This window comes from Aethalodelphis obliquidens, unplaced genomic scaffold (genome assembly GCF_003676395.1).
Source record: "Aethalodelphis obliquidens isolate GAN/ISIS:26980383/991018 unplaced genomic scaffold, ASM367639v1 scaffold17, whole genome shotgun sequence".
NCBI classification, from domain to species: Eukaryota; Metazoa; Chordata; class Mammalia; order Artiodactyla; family Delphinidae; genus Aethalodelphis; species Aethalodelphis obliquidens.
This window is the reverse complement of record NW_020837961.1, coordinates 506,858-526,074: the sequence shown is the minus strand read 5'-3', so window position 1 is coordinate 526,074 and position 19,217 is coordinate 506,858. Positions and strand designations below refer to the sequence as shown.

Below are 19,217 nucleotides of genomic sequence, written 5' to 3'. Positions count from 1 at the left end.
ATATGTACGCCTTAGAGTATATAATCCTTGACTACATGTAAGAGGCTATTACATTACAATTCTTGGTCCCTTAAGACAGGGGTCCCCAACCCCCAGGCCGCGGACGGTTCCGGTCTGCAGCCTGTTAGGAACCGGGCCGCACAGCAGGAGGTGAGAGGCAGGCGAGACAGCGAAACTTCATCTGCCGCTCCCCGTCGCTCATATGACCGCCTGAGCCATTCCCCCACACCCCATCCCTGGTCCATGGAAAAATTGTCTTCCATGAAAGCGGTCCCTGGTGCCAAAAACGATGGGGACCACTGCCTTCAGACACCCAACTCTTAGCTCTTCAAGTGTGCACTGGACTGCCGGAATATTAATGCTGTCCACATCAAAACACACAAAATAATCGAGTTGTCTGTGACAGAAAAATGTGTAAATCAGTATAAATGTAAATAAATCATATAGTCTTGCTTAGGAAAAGTTTATCTACAAGGATTATGAAGCCCCTAAACCTTGTGCAAGAAAAAGAAGATCTTCTTAAAGAATTTACTAGTATCTCCTGGACCCCCAGGACGAAAGTTAAAGATGGGCTGAAACTAAGACATCGATCATTACCAGAAACAAGAGGGCGCTGCCTCTGTCTGTCTCTGTCTGTCTCTCACCATCTCTTTCTGTCTCTCCTGATGTTTTTTCTTTATTTCTAGTTCACTCTTCTCTTCTTTACCTTGAGGCTCTCCCTGTAGTTCCTCAAGACACCTGGCTCTGAAGCATCACTCTGGCCCCGAAGGGCACATCGTCATTCAGTGCACAAGGCACACCCACACCACTTTGTGTCTCCACATCAGTTTCCAGGGAAAATCCCGGGTCAGGCAGGTTCATGGGCCCCTCCGTTTGGAGTAGGGGGTAGAATCCAGGGCATCTAGGGGGGTCCCTTCTGGACTGGGAGTAGGTTTCATTTCCAAGACTTACGACTCTGGACTCATCTTTGATTTCTTTTCCATCCTTCATGCCCCTAACACATTGTTCTAAATATCTGTATGCTAATTTCCTAAAACATATCTTTAGATTCATCTTAATAGAAAACTATGATCCGTAAGCCATGGCTTCTGAAAACTTCAGATTGCGATGAAGGATGCCCTTCAAGGCTTCATTTCAGAACTACCTTGGACTCCTTATTACCTCAGCTCATGGTTTTTATTCCACAGTGGCATTACTATCTATCGCATCTGGCAAACTGCACAGGCTTTTCTACTCTAGAAACATCACAAAGTCCTCCTTTTAAAAGAAACAGTTCCCTCACTTAGTTGAAAATACACTTCCCAAAAATGCAGCACTTTTGTGCCAGTGGTTTTCACCAGGTATGGAGTCTAATGAGAGGCTCTAAACCTCAAATTCGGCTCCATTATCATAAGAGAAGAAAGAGACTTGTCAAGTGATACAGTGGTGTCCACGATACACGAATATCCTAGAAAGTGCATAACAGGTTGCCATTGGTTGTCAAGAATATCCCAATAATATTAAAAGGAAATAAACCTGACTACACACCTGGTAGAATGACCAGAATCCAAAATCTTGACAACATCAAGTTCTGGTGAGGATGTGGGCCAGCAGGAATGCTCAGTCATTGCTACTGGGGATGCGAAATGGTGCAGCCACTTGGGAAGACAGTTTGGAGACTTCTCATCAAGACAGAGCTGAACGTTCTCTTTCCATATGATCCAGCAGCTGTGCTTCTTGGTGTTTACCAGAGCGGCTGCAAACCGATGCCCACTCAAAAAGCTGCACGTGGGTGTTGATCGTAGCTTTGTTCATAATCGCCAAAACTTGGATGCAACCAACGCGTCCTTCAGTAGGTGAGTGGGTACGTAGTGGTCCATTCAGCTAATGAACTACTATTCAGCACAAAAAGAAGTGAGTTATCAGGCAACAGGAAGACAGGAGGAACCTTAATTTCACATCACTGAGTGGAAGAAGCCAACGTGAAAATGCTGCACGCGGCATGATTCTGACTATAGGACACTGTGGGACAGACAAAACTAGTCAGACAGTAAAAGAACAGTGGTTGCCTGGGCTAGTGTTGGGGGAGATGAACAGGCAGAGCACAGAGGATTTCTAGGACAGTGAAAATACCTTGTATGATGTTATAATGATGGACACAAATCATGATGCAGTTGTCCAAATCCATAGCCTGTTCAACACCAAGAGTAAATCCTAATGGAAACTATGGACTTTGGGTAATTATGACGTGTCAACGTAGGTTCATCCTTGGTTAAGAAAAAAAAAAAAAGCTACTGTTCTGATGAGTGACATTGATATCAGGGAGGCTGAGCTTGGGTGGAGATAAGGGATACGTGGAAAATCTCTGTACCTTCCTCACAACTTGTTGTAAACCTAAAGCTACTCTAAAATTATAAAGTCTTTTTAAAACAAAAGTAAACCATCACAATTGTTGTCAGTGCTTAAATTTGATTGTCAGCTATGCAGATTGAAGCCTAAATTATTTCCTTAGTTCAGGTAAGTGATATAAAACCACAGTCAGGCTCTACTTCCGTTGACAAAGCCGGGTGTTAAATTGATAATTTGTTTCCACTTTTTTAACTTCCATTTATTTTAGTTTCAGTGTACAACAAAAATATCTCTTACCAAAAGACATCTTTAACCAAAAAATAATCAAATGAGTTTGGCCCTAAATCTGGTGTCTGTATTAGGAAAGGCCAAGCGGTACAACCTTGGTACTGCAGTGTATCCACCTTTACCTCAGCTGTAACAAGCTGAGTGTACCGAGGATTGTTAATTGTCAGAAACTTTCCTTTAACCCCCAATTCTAAAGTATCCTGTCTTTTCCTGGGCGCACATCTGTTCACAAAACTAAAACACTGGTCAGTCTAAAGGTAAGACCACCAAGACCCTAACCCTATGGGCAGACAATTATTATTAAATTATTAATATTATTCATTATTAAAAGGCTGAAATGATACAGTACATACAATGTTGAATTAAAAACAGGGCTTTATGTTTATCTCAGTAAGAGATGTCCGTATAACTCGTGGTATAATCCATTTCACAGTTTCTTAGGAGGTAATTCCACACAGCTGAATCGTCTCACATCCATTTATGAGTTTAACAGATGTTTTTGCTAGCACATTCAGACCATTTCCTCAGCATTCTCTGCTGATGAGCTGCTGTCTCTACTGCAAGGAATGCTTTAAACGTAACTGTAGTACAGCTGTAGCCATAAATGGTTTTGTTGGTGTTTATTCTCTACAGTATCTTAAGCGGCTTCTCAAGCCGCAATCAAGATGGATTTAAGGGTTTAAGTCAGCGCTCTGTAGGTAATGATGTGTGTCTTAGAGATAATATTCAGCGGCCACCATATTGTACCTTTAAAAACTGGAAAACTTTATATCACAGCATAATTCTCTTTTACTACTGAAAACAAGAAATAGATTTCTTGAATTCAAAATGAGCAATCAGGAATAAGAAAATAAAGTTTCTGTTTTCCCTTTACTTGTTACTTCTTTGATTTTCTTTATGTAGATGTGAGTCTCTGACCTGTATCCTTTACCTTTCCTCTGAAAAAAATGTGTTTTAACATTTTGTACAAGGCAGGTCTCCTGACAATAAATTCCTTCAGTTTTTTGTGTGTCTGAAAACGTCTTGATTTCTTCTCCACTTAGAAGATAATTTTGCAGGGGCCAGAATCCTAAGTTGGTGAGTTTTTCCCTCAAAGCACTTTCTCAACCCCAATCTCCTCTTCCTTGCTGGTTTCTGAGGAGAAACCAGAGGTCATTTGTATCATAGCTCCTCTATAGGTGATGTGATTTTTCCACTGGCTTCTTTCAGGAGTTTTTCTTTATTTTGATTTCCTGTAGTTCAAAAACGATAAGCCTACATGTAGGTTTTTGTTTGTTTTTTCCATTTAACCTTCCTGTTTTTCTCTAAGCTTCCTGCATTTGCGTTTTGGTATCTGATTTTAATTGGGGGATATTTTCAGTGGCTTTTACTTCAAAGCTTTCTCTGTCCCTTCCTGTCTTTCTTCTCCTTCTGGTCTTCCCGTTATGTGCATTTACACCATTTGGAGTTGTCCCAAAGTCCTTGGATGTACTCTTCTGTTTCTTTCAGCATTTTTTCTCTTTGCTTTCAGTGTTGGAGGTTTTTGTTGAGATAATCAGGCTCAGAGGTTTCACCCATGTCCAGTCTACTGTTGAGCCATCAAAGGCATTCTTCATGTCCATCCCGGGGTTTTGATCTCTAGCATCCCTTTTTCAATTTTGTTTAGGATTCACATCTCCGCCTGTGCTGTCTACTCTATTCAGTCTCTCCCTCAGCATATTGGTCATAGTGTTTTAAACTCCAGCAACATTGCTAAGTCTGGTTGTGATACATGCTCTGTACCTTCCAGCTGCAGGTTTGCCTTTGCGTATGCCTTGTAATTTTTGATTGCTGGACATGATGTGCCTGGTAAAGTAAGCTGATAAAATAAAGTAGACAGGCCTCTGGTAACATGGTGGTGAGGTTTGGAGGAGGGATTGAAGTCCTGGGATCGGGTCTCAGTGTTCTGGCGAGTCTGTGACCCAGACTGTGAACTTCTCAGTGTGTCTCAGGTTTGTTCTGCCTTCTTAGGTGAGACAGGAAGGCTGGAGTGAACTAGAGCCATACCTTTCTCTTCTCCCCCGTCAGCTGGGCTCTCATAACACCCCAGCAGTGTGGGCTCTGGCTAACTAGCTTCTCCTGAGGGTCAGCTTTGTTAAGAACAGAGAGATCCAGTGTATTTCTGGGTGGTCCCTTTCCCCTCCCCCTGCCAGAATCAGGGGGCATTTTTCTCCAGTATTTACTATGAGAATCATGTCAAGCTCCTGGAGGTAAATCCCACAGGACGAGGGCTCCGCTGCCACAACTGGGTCCCCTGGAGTTGTTATTTCTCAGGCTTGTCCACACTGAGCCTCCAGCAGTTCACCAATTACAGGTGAGGTTTCCTACCCCAGCACTGGCTCCTGAGCTGCTTTCTGTCTGGGAAGCTGTGGCTCACCTGTCTCCAATCTTACATGCAGAGCTTGCCCTTCATACTCACCTCTCTTAGGGACCTTCAAAGAGCTGCTGATTTTCTAGTCTGTTCAGCTTTTCACTTGTTATTGGGATGAGGTGGTGACTTCCAAGTTTTTCACACGTGCAGCCCCAAGATGCTATCTTATTTTTACTGCAGAGTAAGGACGGGATACGAAAAGCGTGGACGTAGAGAATACAGGAATCCCCTAGGGGAAGTACAGGCAACTCTAAGAGAGACTCACTCTGGCTTTTCCTCACTTCTTATTCTTCTGTTAAAAAAGCGATAAAAGAGGTCACTCTCCCCTGCCCCCCCAATCCTACCTTGGAATGTACATTCTGTCCACCCTTTCTACAGTCAGAGCCACTATCAAGGATGCAGCCTTCAGAGAGCAAGGTGTTGTTGAGACCATTTGGACCATGTACATGATTGAACCCAGCTGTGTGGCTGACAGGGTCTTGGTGCTCCCGCTGGGTTTCAGGCATAAGCCTCTGAGATGGTAGAGCAGAGCTCAGGACATTGGACCACCAAAGACCTCCTGGCCCCATGTAATATCAATCAGTGAGAGCACTCCCAGAGATCTCCATCTCAAGGCTAAGACCCAGCTCCATTCAACGACCAGCAACTTCCAGTGCTGGACACCCCATGCCAAACAACTAGAAAGACAGAAAGACAACTCTACCCATTAGCAGAGGGGCTGCCTAAAATCACACTAAGTTCAGAGACACCCCAAAACACACCACCGGACGCAGTCCTGCCCACCAGAAAGACAAGATCAATCCTCATCCCAGAACACAGGCACCAGTCCCCTCCACCAGGGAGCCTACACAACCCACTGAAGCTACTCATTGGGGGCAGACACCAAAAACAACGGGAACTATGAACCTGCAGCCTGCAAAAAGAACACCCCAAACACAGTAAGTTAAGCAAAATGAGAAGACAGAGATATACAGAGCAGATGAAAGAGCAAAGGAAAAACCCACCAGACCAAACAAATCAATAGGTGATAGGCAGTCTACCTGAAAAAGAATTCAGAGTAATGATAGTAAAGATGATCCAAAATCTTGCAAATAGAATGGAGAAAATACAGGAAACATTTAACAAGGACCTAGAAGAACTAAAGAGCAAACAAACAATGATGAACAACACAATAAATGAAATTTAAAATTCTCTACAAGGAATCAATAGCAGAATAACTGAGGTAGAAGAACAGATAAGTGACTTGGAAGATAAAATAGTAGAAATAACTACCAAAGAGCAGAAAAAAGAATGAAAAGAATTGAGGACACTCTCAGAGACCTCTGGGAAAACATTAAACACACCAACATTCAAATGATAGGGGTCCCAGAAGAAGAAAAGGAAAGAAAAAAAGAACTGAAAATATTTGAAGAGATTATAGTTGAAAACTTCCCCAGAATGGGAAAGGAAATAGTCAATCAAGTCCAGGAAGTGCAGAGAATCCCATACAGTATAAATCCAAGGAAAAACATGCCAAGACACATATTAGTCAAACTATCAAAAATTCAATACAGGGCTTCCCTGGTGGCGCAGTGGAAGAGAGTCCGCCTGCCGATGCAGGGGACACGGGTTCATGTCCCGGTCCGGGAAGATCCCACATGCCACGGAGCGGCTGGGCCCTTAGGACATGGACGCTGAGACTGCGCATCCAGAGCCCATGCTCTGCAACGGGAAAGGCCACAACAGTGAGAGGCCCGCGTACCGCAAAAAAAAAAAAAAAAAAATATTAAAAGCAGAAAGGGAAGAACAACAAATAACATACAAGGGAATCCCCATAAGGTCAACAGCTGATCTTTCAGCAGAAACTCTGCAAGCCAGAAGGCAGTGGCAGAACATATTTAAAGTGATGAAAGGGAAAAACTTACAACAAAGATTACTCTACCCAGCAAGGATCTCATTCAGATTTGACAGAGAAATTAAAACCTTTACAGACAAACAAAATCTAAGAGAATTCAGCACAACCAAACCAGCTTTACAACAAATGCTAAAGGAACTTCTCTAGGCAGGAAACACAAGAGAAGGAAAAGACCTACAATAACAAACCCCAAACAATTAAGAAAACGGTAATAGGAATGTACATATTGATAATTACCTTAAATGTAAATGGATTAAATGCTCCAAACAAGAGACATAGACTGGCTGATGGATACAAAAGCAAGATCCTTATATATGCTGTCTACAAGAGACCCACTTCAGACCTAGGGAAACATACAGATGGAAAGTGAGGGGATGGAAAAAGATATTCCATGCAAATGGAAATCAAAAGAACGCTGGAGTAGCAATTCTCATATCACACAAAATAGACTTTAAAATAAAGACTATTACAAGAGAAAAAGAAGGACACTACATAATGATCAAGGGATCAATCCAAGAAGAAGATAAAACAATTGTAAATATTTATGCACACAAGATAGGAGCACCTCAATACATAAGGCAAATACTAACAGCCATAAAAGGGGAAATTGACAGTAACACAATAGTAGTAGGGGACTTTAACACTCCACTTTCACCAATGGACGGATCATCCAAAATGAAAATAAATAAGGAAACACAAGCTTTAAATGACACATTAAACAACCTGGAATTAATTGATATTTATAGGACATTCCATTCCATCCAAAAACAACAGAATACACTTTCTTCTCAAGTGCTCATGGAACATTCTACAGGATAGATCATCTCTTGGGTCACAAATCAAGTCTCAGTAACTTTAAGAAAATTGAAGTTGTCTCAGGTATCTTATCTGATCAAAATGCTATGAGACTAGATATAAATTACAGGAGAAAAAAAACTGTAAGAAATACAAACACATGAAAGTTAAACAATACACTACTAAATAACCAAGAGATCACTGAAGAAATCAAAGAGGAAATCACAAAATACCCTGACACAATTGACAAAGAAAACACAATGGCCCAAAACTTATGGTATACAGCAAAAGCGTTCTAAGAGGGAAGTTTACAGCAATACAATCCTACCGCAAGAAACAAAAAAAATCTCAAATAAACAACCTAAAATTACACCTAAAGCAATTAGAGAGAGAAGAGCAAAAAACCCCCAAAGCTAGCAGAAGGAAAGAAATCATAAAGATCAGGTCAGAAATAAATGAAAAATAAATGAAGAAAACAATAGCAAAGATCAATAAAACTAAAAGCTGGTTCTTTGAGAAGATAAACAAAATTGATAAACCATTAGCCAGACTCATCAGGACAAAAGGGAGAAGAGTCAGATCAACAGGATTAGAAATGAAAAAGGAAAAGTAACAACTGACACTGCAGAAATACAAAGGATCATAAGAGATTACTACAAGCAACTATATGCCAATAAAATGGACAACCTGGAAGAAATGGACACATTCTTAGAAAAGCACAACCTTCCTAGACTGAACTAGGAAGGAAGAGAAAATATAAACAAACCAATCACAAGTGCTGAAGTTGAAACTGTGATTAAAAATCTTCCAACAAATGAAAGCCCACGACCAGATGGATTCACAGGCAAATTGTATCAAACATTACCGAAGAGCCAACACCTATTCTTCTCAAACTCTTCAAAAATACAGCAGAAGGAGGAATACTCCCAAACTCATTCTATGAGGCCACTATCACCCTGATACCAAAACCAGACAAAGATGTCACAAAGAAAGAAAACTATAGGCCAATATCACTGATGAAATAAATGCCAAAATCCTCAACAAAATACAAGCAAACAGAATCCAGCAGCACATTAAAAGGATCATACACCATGATCAAGTGGGGTTTATCCCAGAATTGCAAGGATTTTTCAATATATGCAAATCAATCAATGTGATAAACCATATTAACAAATTGAAGGATAAAAACCATATGATCATCTCAATAGATGCAGAAAAAGCTTTCGACAAAATTCAACACTCATTTATGATAAAAACTCTCCAGAACATAGGCATAGACAGAACTTACCTCAACATAATAAAGGTCATATATGACAAACGCAGAGCGAACATCATTCTCAATGGTCAAAAACTGAAACCATTTCAAAAACTGAAACTAAGATCAGGAACGAGACAAGGTTGCCCACTATCACCACTATTATTCAACATAGTGTTGGAAGTTTTAGGCACAAAAATCAAAGCAAAAGAAATAAAAGGAATCCAAATCAGAAAAGAAGAAGTAAAACTGTCTCTGTTTGCAGATGATGTGATACTATACATAGAGAATCTTAAAGAAGCTACCAGAAAACTACTAGAGTTAATCAATGAATTTGGTAAAGTAGCAGGATACAAAATTAATGCACAGAAATCTCTGGCATTCCTATACACTGATGATGAAAAATCTGAAAAAGAAATTAAAGAAACATTCCAATTTAGCATTACAACACAAAGAATAAAATACCTAGGAATAAACCTACCTAAGGAGACAAAAGACCTGTACGCAGAACACTATAAGACACTGATGAAAGAAATTAAAGATGATACAAACAGATGGAGAGATATACCATGTCCTTGGACTCAAAGAATCAACATTGTGAAAATGGCTCTACTGCCCAAAGCAATCTACAGATTCAGTGCAATCCCTATCAAACTACCAATGGCATTTTTCACAGAACTAGAACAAAAAATTTCACAATTTGTGTGGAAACACAATAGACCCTGAATAGCCAAAGCAATCTTGAGAAAGAAACAGAGCTGGAGGAATCAGGCTCCCTGACTTCAGACTATACTACAAAGCTACAGTAATCAAGACTGTATGGTACTGGCACCAAAACAGAAATATAGATCAATGGAACAGGATAGAAAGCCCAGAGATAAACCCACGCACATATGGTCACCTTATCTTTGATAAAGGTGGCAGGAATGTACAGTGGAGAAAGGACAGCATCTTCAATAAGTGGTGCTGGGAAAACTGGACAGATACATGTAAAAGTATGAGATTAGATCACTCCCTAACACCATACACAAAAATAAGCTCAAAATGGATTAAAGACCTAAATGTAAGGCCAGAAACTATCAAACTCTTAGAGGAAAACATAGGCAGAACACTCTATGACATAAATCACAGCAAGATCCTTTCTGACCCACCTCCTAGAGTAATGGAAATAAAAACAAAAATAAACAAATGGGACCTAATGAAACTTCAAATCTTTTGCACAGCAAAGGAAACCATAAACAAGACCAAAAGACAACCCTCAGAATGGGAGAAAATATTTGCAAATGAAGCAACTGACAAAGGATTAATCTCCAGAATTTACAAGTAGCTCGTGCAGCTCAATAACAAAAAAACAAACAACCCGATCCAAAAATGGGCAGAAGACCTAAATAGACATTTCTCCAAAGAAGATACACAGACTGCCAACAAACACATGAAAGAATGCTCAACATCATTAATCATTAGAGAAATGCAAATCAAAACTACAATGAGATATCATCTCACACCAGTCAGAATGGCCATCATCAAAAAATCTAGAAACAATAAATGCTGGAGAGGGTGTGGAGAAAAGGGAACCCTCTTGCACTGCTGGTGGGAATGTGAATTGGTTCAGCCACTATGGAGAACAGTATGGAGGTTCCTTAAAAAACTACAAATAGAACTACCATATGACCCAGCAATCCCACTACTGGGCATATACCCTGAGAAAACCGAAATTCAAAAAGAGTCATGTACCAAAATGTTCATTGTAGCTCTATTTACAATAGCCCGGAGATGGAAACAACCTAAGTGCCCATCATCGGATGAATGGATAAAGAAGATGTGGCACATATATACAATGGAATATTACTCAGCCATAAAAAGAAATGAAATTGAGCTATTCGTAATGAGGTGGATAGACCTAGAGTCTGTCATACACAGTGAAGTAAGTCAGAAAGAAAAAGACAAATACCGTATGCTAACACATATATATGGAATTTAAGAAAAAAAAATGTCATGAAGAACCTAGGGGTAAGGCAGGAATAAAGACGCAGACCTCCTAGAGAACAGACTTGAGGTTATGGGGAGGGGGAAGGGTGAGCAGTGACGGGGCGAGAGAGAGGCATGGACATATACACACTAACAAACGTAAGGTAGATAGCTAGTGGGAAGCAGCCGCATGGCACAGGGATATCGGCTCGGTGCTTTGTGACCACCTGGAGGGGTGGGATAGGGAGGGTGGGAGGGAGGGAGACATAAGAGGGAAGAGATATGGGAACATATGTATATGTATAACTGATACACTTTGTTGTAAAGCAGAAACTAACACACCATTGTAAAGCAATTATACCCCAATAAAGATGAAAAAAATCACCTTATATTTGATAAAGGAGGCAAAAATATACAATGGAGAAAAGACAGCCTCTTCAATAAGTGGTGCTGGAAAAACTGGACAGCTACAAGTAAAAGAATGAAATTAGAACACTCCCTAACACCATACACAAAAATAAACTCAAAATGGCTTAAAGACCTAAATGTAAGGCCAGACACTATAAAACTCTTAGTGGAAAACATAGGAAGAACACTCTATGACATAAATCACAGCAAGATCCTTTTTGACTCATCTCCTAGAGAAATGAAAATATAAACAAAAATAAACAAATGGGACCTAATAAAACTTAAAAGCTTTTGCACAGCAAAGGAAACCATAAACAAGATAAAAGAACAACCCTCAGAATGGGAGAAAATATTTGCAAATGGAGCAACTGACAAAGGATTAATCTCCTAAATACACAAGCAGCTCATGCAGCTCAATATCAAAAACACAAACAATCCAATCCAAAAATGGGCAGAGACCTAACTAGACATTTCTCCAAAGAAGATATACAGATTGCCAACAAACATATGAAAGGATGCTCAGAGCATCACTAATCATTAGAGAAATGCAAATCAAAAGTACAATGAGGTATCACCTCACACTGATCAGAATGGCCATCATCAAAAAATCTACAAACAATAAATGCTGGAGAGGGTGTGGAGAAAAGGGAACCCTCTTGCGGTGTTGGTGGGAATGTAAATTGATACAGCCACTATGGAGAACAGTATGGGGGTTGCTTAAAAAACAAAAAATAGAACTATCATATGACCCAGCAATCCCACTCCTGGGCATATACCCTGAGAAAACCATAATTTAAAAAGAGTCATGTCCACAATGTTCATTGCAGCACTATTTACAATAGCAAGGACAGGAAAGCAACCTAAGTGTCCATCCTCAGATGAATGGATAAAGAAGTTGTGGCACATATATACAATGCAATATTACTCAGCCATAAAAAGAAATGAAATTGAGTTATTTGTAGCAAGGTGGATGGACCTAGAGTCTGTCATACAGAGTGAAGCAAGTCAGAAAGAGCAAAACAAATACCATATGCTAACACATATATATGGAATCTAAAAAAAAAAAAAAAAAGGTCGTGAAGAACCTAGGGGCAGGAAGGGAATAAGATGCACATGTAGAGAGTGGACTTGAGGACACTGGGAGGGTGAAGGGTAAGCTGGGATGAAGTGAGAGAGTAACATGGGCTTATATACACCACCAAATGTAAAATATAGCTAGTGGGAAGCAGCTGCATAGCACAGGAAGATCAGCTCAGTGCTTTGTGTCCACCTAAAGCAGTGGGATAGGGAGGGTGGGAGGGAGACACAAGAGGGAGGGGATATGAGCATATATGTATACGTATAGCTGATCCACTTTGTTATATGGCAGAAACACACCAGGGATCAAACCAGAGTCCCCTTCATTTCAAGACAGATTCTTAACTACTGGACCACCAGGGAAGTCCTTACGTGCTTTTTAAAAGGTACGTATTCTTTTCAATATTGTACATAATCTCTTGAAACTTGCCTTTTCTAAGCATGAACATAAGATAATGGAATTTGGTTCTTCAGCTGAATTCTGGACTGATTTTCAAGCTATTAAAGTGCACGTTCCCAGGAGTGCACGACTCAGATTGTCATAACGAATGTTCAAATCTTGTATTGACAATGTTGACAGCTGCTAAAGTCAGATCATCATGATTTTATGGCTCAGGGCAAGTCATTTAATATTCTCATAACTGCTCACCTTGCAGTGCTAAGTTTGTATCGGCACTTATAAGTGGTAGGAGCTGTAAGTGCATAGGAAGCTTTGACCAAAACAAGTCACTTTCTGCTTCCCCAAACAGAATCACAGGATAGAGAAAAGATAGATATAAACAAATTTTAAGATATATTTCTCCAAGAAAATGTGAGGATGATTTTAAATAAATCAAAATCCAATTTTTAAAGTCAGTCTAACCATAAGTTCTCTGTTTAGTCAACATAAGAAGACTTCAGGTAAAATATGTCACTATTATTCCATCACTCTTCCCAGAGGAAGAATTTTTTAAAAGCTACAAAACAAATGGTCAGCAAAGCTAGGAGAAAGATCCAATTTTCAGATTGAAGAATATGTGGGAAGGTTTTCAAAAGCATGTAAGATGGAACAGAAGTGACCCGGGAGGAAGTAAAGGAAAAATGTGGCCCATGGCTCAAGCCAGAAGATCTCAGCATGTCCCAGCAAAGAAGTTCATTTCTTAAAAGTGAGAAGCTTGTCCTACAGAGCAATGTCATATCTATTCTTGGCAACAATGAGAGAAGGAACTATTGCGTCAGCAGGATTGGCAGATAACTCTGGACACATCTTTTATTCAGGCAAAAGAGACAGGGCCACAGGAAGAATCACCAAGAGAGCCCCTTCTGTGTGGAGCCGTCAGACTCCAGCAGGTCATCTGGACAGCTGTCCACTGTGAAGCCTGCCTGGCTGCACTGGGCCCTCACTCTGCACAAGAATCATTTACTGGTGTCTGATTCTAGGAAATGAGATTCATTCAGTGGTGAATTTTAAAACATCATCTGACACAACATCCAAAATATATACCAAAATGGGAAAAAAGAAAACCTGGAAAAGAACAGAAAAATAAACAATGGATAAAAATTTACTGAAATAAAATATTACCATGGAGCAGTTAAAAAATTATGTCCAAATATTTTGCCATGAGTAAAGCATCTTAATAACATTTATTGAAGAAAACCACTGATCAGAAAGACAAGAACTCCAAAAAGTGGTGTCAAGATAACAGAAGGAAATGAATGTGAGCTGTTAGTTCAGGAAGAAAAAAAAAATTCAAGGAAAAAAGTAACAGAAATAAAGTTGATATTGTAAGAACACAAAGGAAAATAAACTTTATGAAAAACACAGTAAAGGACATCTAATTGAGAAATGAAAATAATGAAATGAAGGGTGAAAAATGTAGACTATTTAGAAAGAAAATGATGTATATAAAAGATAGGCAAAGGAAGTCCAGCATAAATGTAATTTAAGCCCCAAAGAAAACATAGCAATACAATAGAACACATAGTCAAAGACTAAGAAACACAGTATTCTTTATCAAAATAGTGTGGTCATTGAGGAAGAGAGGAAAAGAATGAAAAGGAAATATGCCATTTTGGCATAGTTCATAGTAAGGAAGAGATGATCTTTAAAAACTTGACATCTAAGAGAAAGATATAATTATTAAGAATAAGAATTTTAAAAATCAAAACCTTTCAAAACAGAATAAAAACTTTTCAAAACAAAAGAAAACACATACACACATGTGAAAACAGAGGAAAGAAATAGCCCACGAAGCAAAATTTTTTCAGTAACCATAAAGAGAAAACATAAAATAACACAAAAGACCAATATGATTCATTTTAAATGTAAGAAGCTTTACTCTCCTATTAAGACAAAAAAGAACTTTCAATCTTTTAACAAAATAAAATCTAAATCTATGCTGTACACAAGAACCTTATGAAAATTAACCATATATTCACTCAAAAAGAAAATCTAGATAAATTTTAAAAGGAGTCAAAAATAACACAGAAAATATTTCCTGATCAAAATTCAGTAAAACAAAAGAACTATTGACAGAAATCATAAAATAAAATGCCTCTTCTAACATGAAACTTTAAAACTCTTTCTTAAATCTTGGATCAAGGAGGAAATATGAACCAAATTTCAGAATGTAATAACAACAAAAATATCAAAACCTATCAAATATAACTAAAAGAGCACGTTTATTGAAAAGTTCATAGTTCATACATATATATGTCAATGAAAACAATATTGAACACAAATTATTTAAACTGACTCAAAAAGGTATACAAAATAAATTAAAGGAAAAAGAAGAGAAGGGATTAATAATACTACAAATAGAACTATAACAAATCATAAGATTAGAAAATGAGAACAGAAAAAAACTGGAATTAATAAATAAACAGCAATAAAAAATCAATAAATAGACTGTGAAATAATATCTAACCATGAAAAAAGGGAGCTACACAAATAGATGAAATAAATGATGGTGAATAAAATATATACAGAAAATCTAACAAATTTATTTTTAGAAAATCTAACACATTTTAAAAGAATAATCCCAGATTGCTATCTTCCTCTCCACACAAATAGTACACATAGACGTTAGTCCCAAATTTAAGTGAAGCATGTGTAGATATGAAGTAAAGGGATAGTTTCATCATTGTAATAATTATTACAGTAAAATTTTGTCTTCAAAGTCCTGAAAATATTAATCACTTTTATAGTTTTATATACACAGAATTCACGTGTGATTCTTTGAACACTGATATACCTAAGCACATCACAGCTATAAGAGGATCTCACTTAGTCTTTTACAGAAAATAACTTGTGGGGAATAAACAGAAAAAAAAATTAGAATAATATTATAATTTAATTTACACAGAAACACATTGTTTTTAATTTTTATTGTAGTATAGTTGATTTACAATGTTGTGATAGTTTCAGGTGTACAGCAAAGTGAACCAGTTATACAGATACATATATCCACTGTTTTTTAGATTCTTTTCCCTTATAGGTCCTTACAGAGTATTGAGTATTGAGTATTGTTCTATACAGTAGGTTCTTGTTGATTATCTATCTTATGCATAGTAGTGTATATATGTCAAGCCCAATCTCCCAGTTTATCCCTCCCCTCCTTACACCCAGGTAACCATAAGTTTGTTTTCTCCACCTGTGACTCTATTTCTGTTTTGTAGATAAGTTCATTTGTATCCTTTTTTTTAGATTCCTCATATAAGCGATATCATATGATATTTGTCTTTCTGTGTCTGACTTACTTCACTCAGTATGACAATCTCTAGGTCCATCCATGTTGCTGCAAATGGCATTATTTCGTTCTTTCTTATGGCTGAGTAACATTCCATTGTATGTATGTTCCACATCTTCTTTATCCATTTCTCTGTCTATGGACATTTAGGTTGTTTCCATGTCTTTGATATTGTGAATAGTTCTGCTATGAATACTGGGGTGCATGTATCTTTTTGAATTATGGTTTTCTCCAGATATATGCCCAGGAGTGGATTGCTGGATCATATGGTAGTTTTATATTTAGTTTTTTAAGGAACCTCCATACTGTTCTCCACAGTGGCTGCACCAATTTACATTCCCACCAACAGTGTAGGAGGGTTCCCTTTTCTCCACACCCTCTCCAGCATTTGTCATTTGTAGACTTTATGATGATGGTCATTCTGACCTGTGTGAGGTGGTACCTCATTGCAGTTTTGATTTGCATTTCTCTAATAGTGAGTGATGTTGCGCATCTTTTCACATGCTTTTTGGCCATCTGTATATCTTCCTTGGAGAAATGTCTACTTAGATCTTCTGCTCATTTTTTGATTGGTTTGCTTGTTTTTTTGATACTGAGCTGTATGTGTTATTTGTATACTTTTGAGATGAATCCCCTGTTGGTTGCTTACTTTGCAAATATTTTCTCCCATGCTGAGTGTTGTCTTTTCATCTTGTTTATGGTTTCCCTTGCTGTGCAAAAGCTCTAAAGTTTCATTAGGTCCCATTTGTTTATTTTTGTTTTTATTTTCATTACTCTAGGAGGTGGATTGAAAAAGATCTTGCTGCGATTTATGTCAGAGAGTATTCTGCCTCTGTTTTCCTCTAAGAGTTTTATAGTGTCTGGCCTTACATTTAGATCTTTAATCCATTTTGAGTTTATTTTTGTGTATGGTGTTAGGAAGTGTTCTAATTTTATTCTTTTACATGTAGCTGTCCAGTTTTCCCAGCACGACTTATTGAAGAGGCTGTCTTTTCTCCATTGTATGTTCTTGTCTCCTTTGTCATAGATTAGGTGACCATAGGTGCCTGGGTTTATCTCTGGGCTTTCTATCCTGTTCCATTGATCTATATTTCTGGTTTTGTGCCAGTACCATACTGTCTTGATTACTGTAGCTTTGTAGTATAGTCTGAAGTCAGGGAGCCTGATTCCTCCAGTTCCGTTTTTCTTTCTCAAGATTGCTTTGGCTACTCAGGGTCTTTTGTGTTTCCATACAAATTGTAAAATGTTTTGTTCTAATTCTGTGAAAAATGCCATTGGTAATTTGATAGGGATTGCATTGAATCTGTACATTGCTTTGGGTAGTATAGTTATTTTCACAATATTGGTTCTTCCAATCCAAGAACATGATATATCTCTCCATCTGTTTGTGTCAACTTTTATTTCTTTCATTATCATCTTATAGTTTTCTGAGTACAGGTCTTTTGCCTCCTTGTTTGTTATTCAGAAAACTATTTGTCAATATAAAAATTGAACTTATTTTATTGTATCATGAATGACTCTTGTTCTTTACCCACTGTTTAATATCCACAGTTTTGCATACTAATATCACTCCCTCTCTAAGGGAGGAGCATTAAAATAATGAGAAATCATGGTAGTCAATTTCATCTATAGGCTGAGAACTCAGACAAGCATTCCAAGCTGGGTTCCTCACAGTGGTCTCTGAGGCCCTGTGTGGGTGGTCCAGCTTCCCTCCACACTACACCCCACCAGACCCCATCCCCTCTTATCCTCTTAGGGATCACTAGCTTCCCTAAGAGGAGGCATGCTTCTACCACAGGCCCTTTGCACTGGTTGGTTTTACTGCCTGGGATACTCTTCCCAATATCTTCAAAACATACATACTAATAATACCTCAAAACATGATTTCATTTATTTCCTTTTGTTGCATGTATTTACTTTTCCACTCAAGTTTTTATCTTAAATAATTTCTAGTCATGGAAAATTGCAAGATCATACAATGAATATCCATACTATATACCAAAATTCAATACTTTTTACCATTTGTTACATTCTCTCTCCCTCTCTCTCTTTCTCCCTCTATGTTTATGTGTGTGTGTGTGTGTGTGTGTGTGTGTGTGTGTCCATCCAGCCATAAACTGAAGATTTTGATTCATTTGAAGACATAATGACAGATTGAACTTTGCCTCCAGGGCAGGATATTTTCCTTAATTAAATACAACATTATTATCAAAATCAGGAAATTTAGCATAAATCTGACAATATTATCTAATATACTAATTTCCCTATTCACATTTCTATAATTGCCCAAATAATGACCTTTATGGCTGCTTTTCCTTTCAATCAAGAATGCAATCAAAATTTACCCATTGGGGCTTCCCTGGTGGTGCAGTGGTTGAGAGTCCGCCTGCCGATGTAGGAGACACGGGTTTGTGCCCCGGTCTGGGAAGATCCCACATGCCGTGGAGTGGCTGGGCCTGTGAGCCATGGCCGCTGAGCCTGTGCGTCCGGAGCCTGTGCTCTGCAATGGGAGAGGCCACAACAGTGAGAGACCCGCATAACGCAAAAAAAAAAAAATTTACCCATTGATTTCATTTAGTTACCATGTCTCTTTAACCTCCTTTAATCTAGAATCATGTCCAAACTTTTTTGTTTTTCATGACATTGATATTTTTGAAGAGCAGAGGGCCATGGTTTTGCAGGATTTCTCACAATTTGGACCCTTCTGATTGTTTACTTAATAAGAGATTCAAGTTAAACGTGTTGCTGGGTGTACTATATATAGGTGACACAAGTCAGGTTACATCAACACAGTTGACAGCAAAGATTGATGAGCACTTCCTCTGCAAAGACTGAGCTCTGTAAGATCCTGTGTGACTCTGGTAAAGCCTCAACCTGTCTGCAGTGACCCCCGTCTGTGTTGAGGTGGAGATATCACCTAGGCCCAGCCCTGCTTCAATGAATTCCCAGTCTGCACAGAGAGACAGGAAAGGTGACCCTTGACTACACTGCACAGTAAAAAGCGTTATGTAGCATTTTACCTGAGCAGGCTCACTGAGGACGCTGGGGGTGACAAGAAAGACTTTAAATGGGGAGCACTCTGAATGT

The 19,217-nt window shown here is 38.6% G+C and overlaps 1 long non-coding RNA gene across 1 annotated transcript; it reads left to right on the top strand.

The window, feature by feature from the left end:
• The first annotated feature begins 2,335 nt into the window (after nt 1–2,335).
• On the top strand, nt 2,336–11,357 carry LOC113626108 (uncharacterized). The gene is made up of 3 exons (XR_003435042.1): nt 2,336–2,414; nt 7,525–7,526; nt 11,346–11,357. It is a non-coding gene; the product is annotated as an uncharacterized LOC113626108 (long non-coding RNA).
• Nucleotides 11,358–19,217: the final 7,860 nt, after the last annotated feature.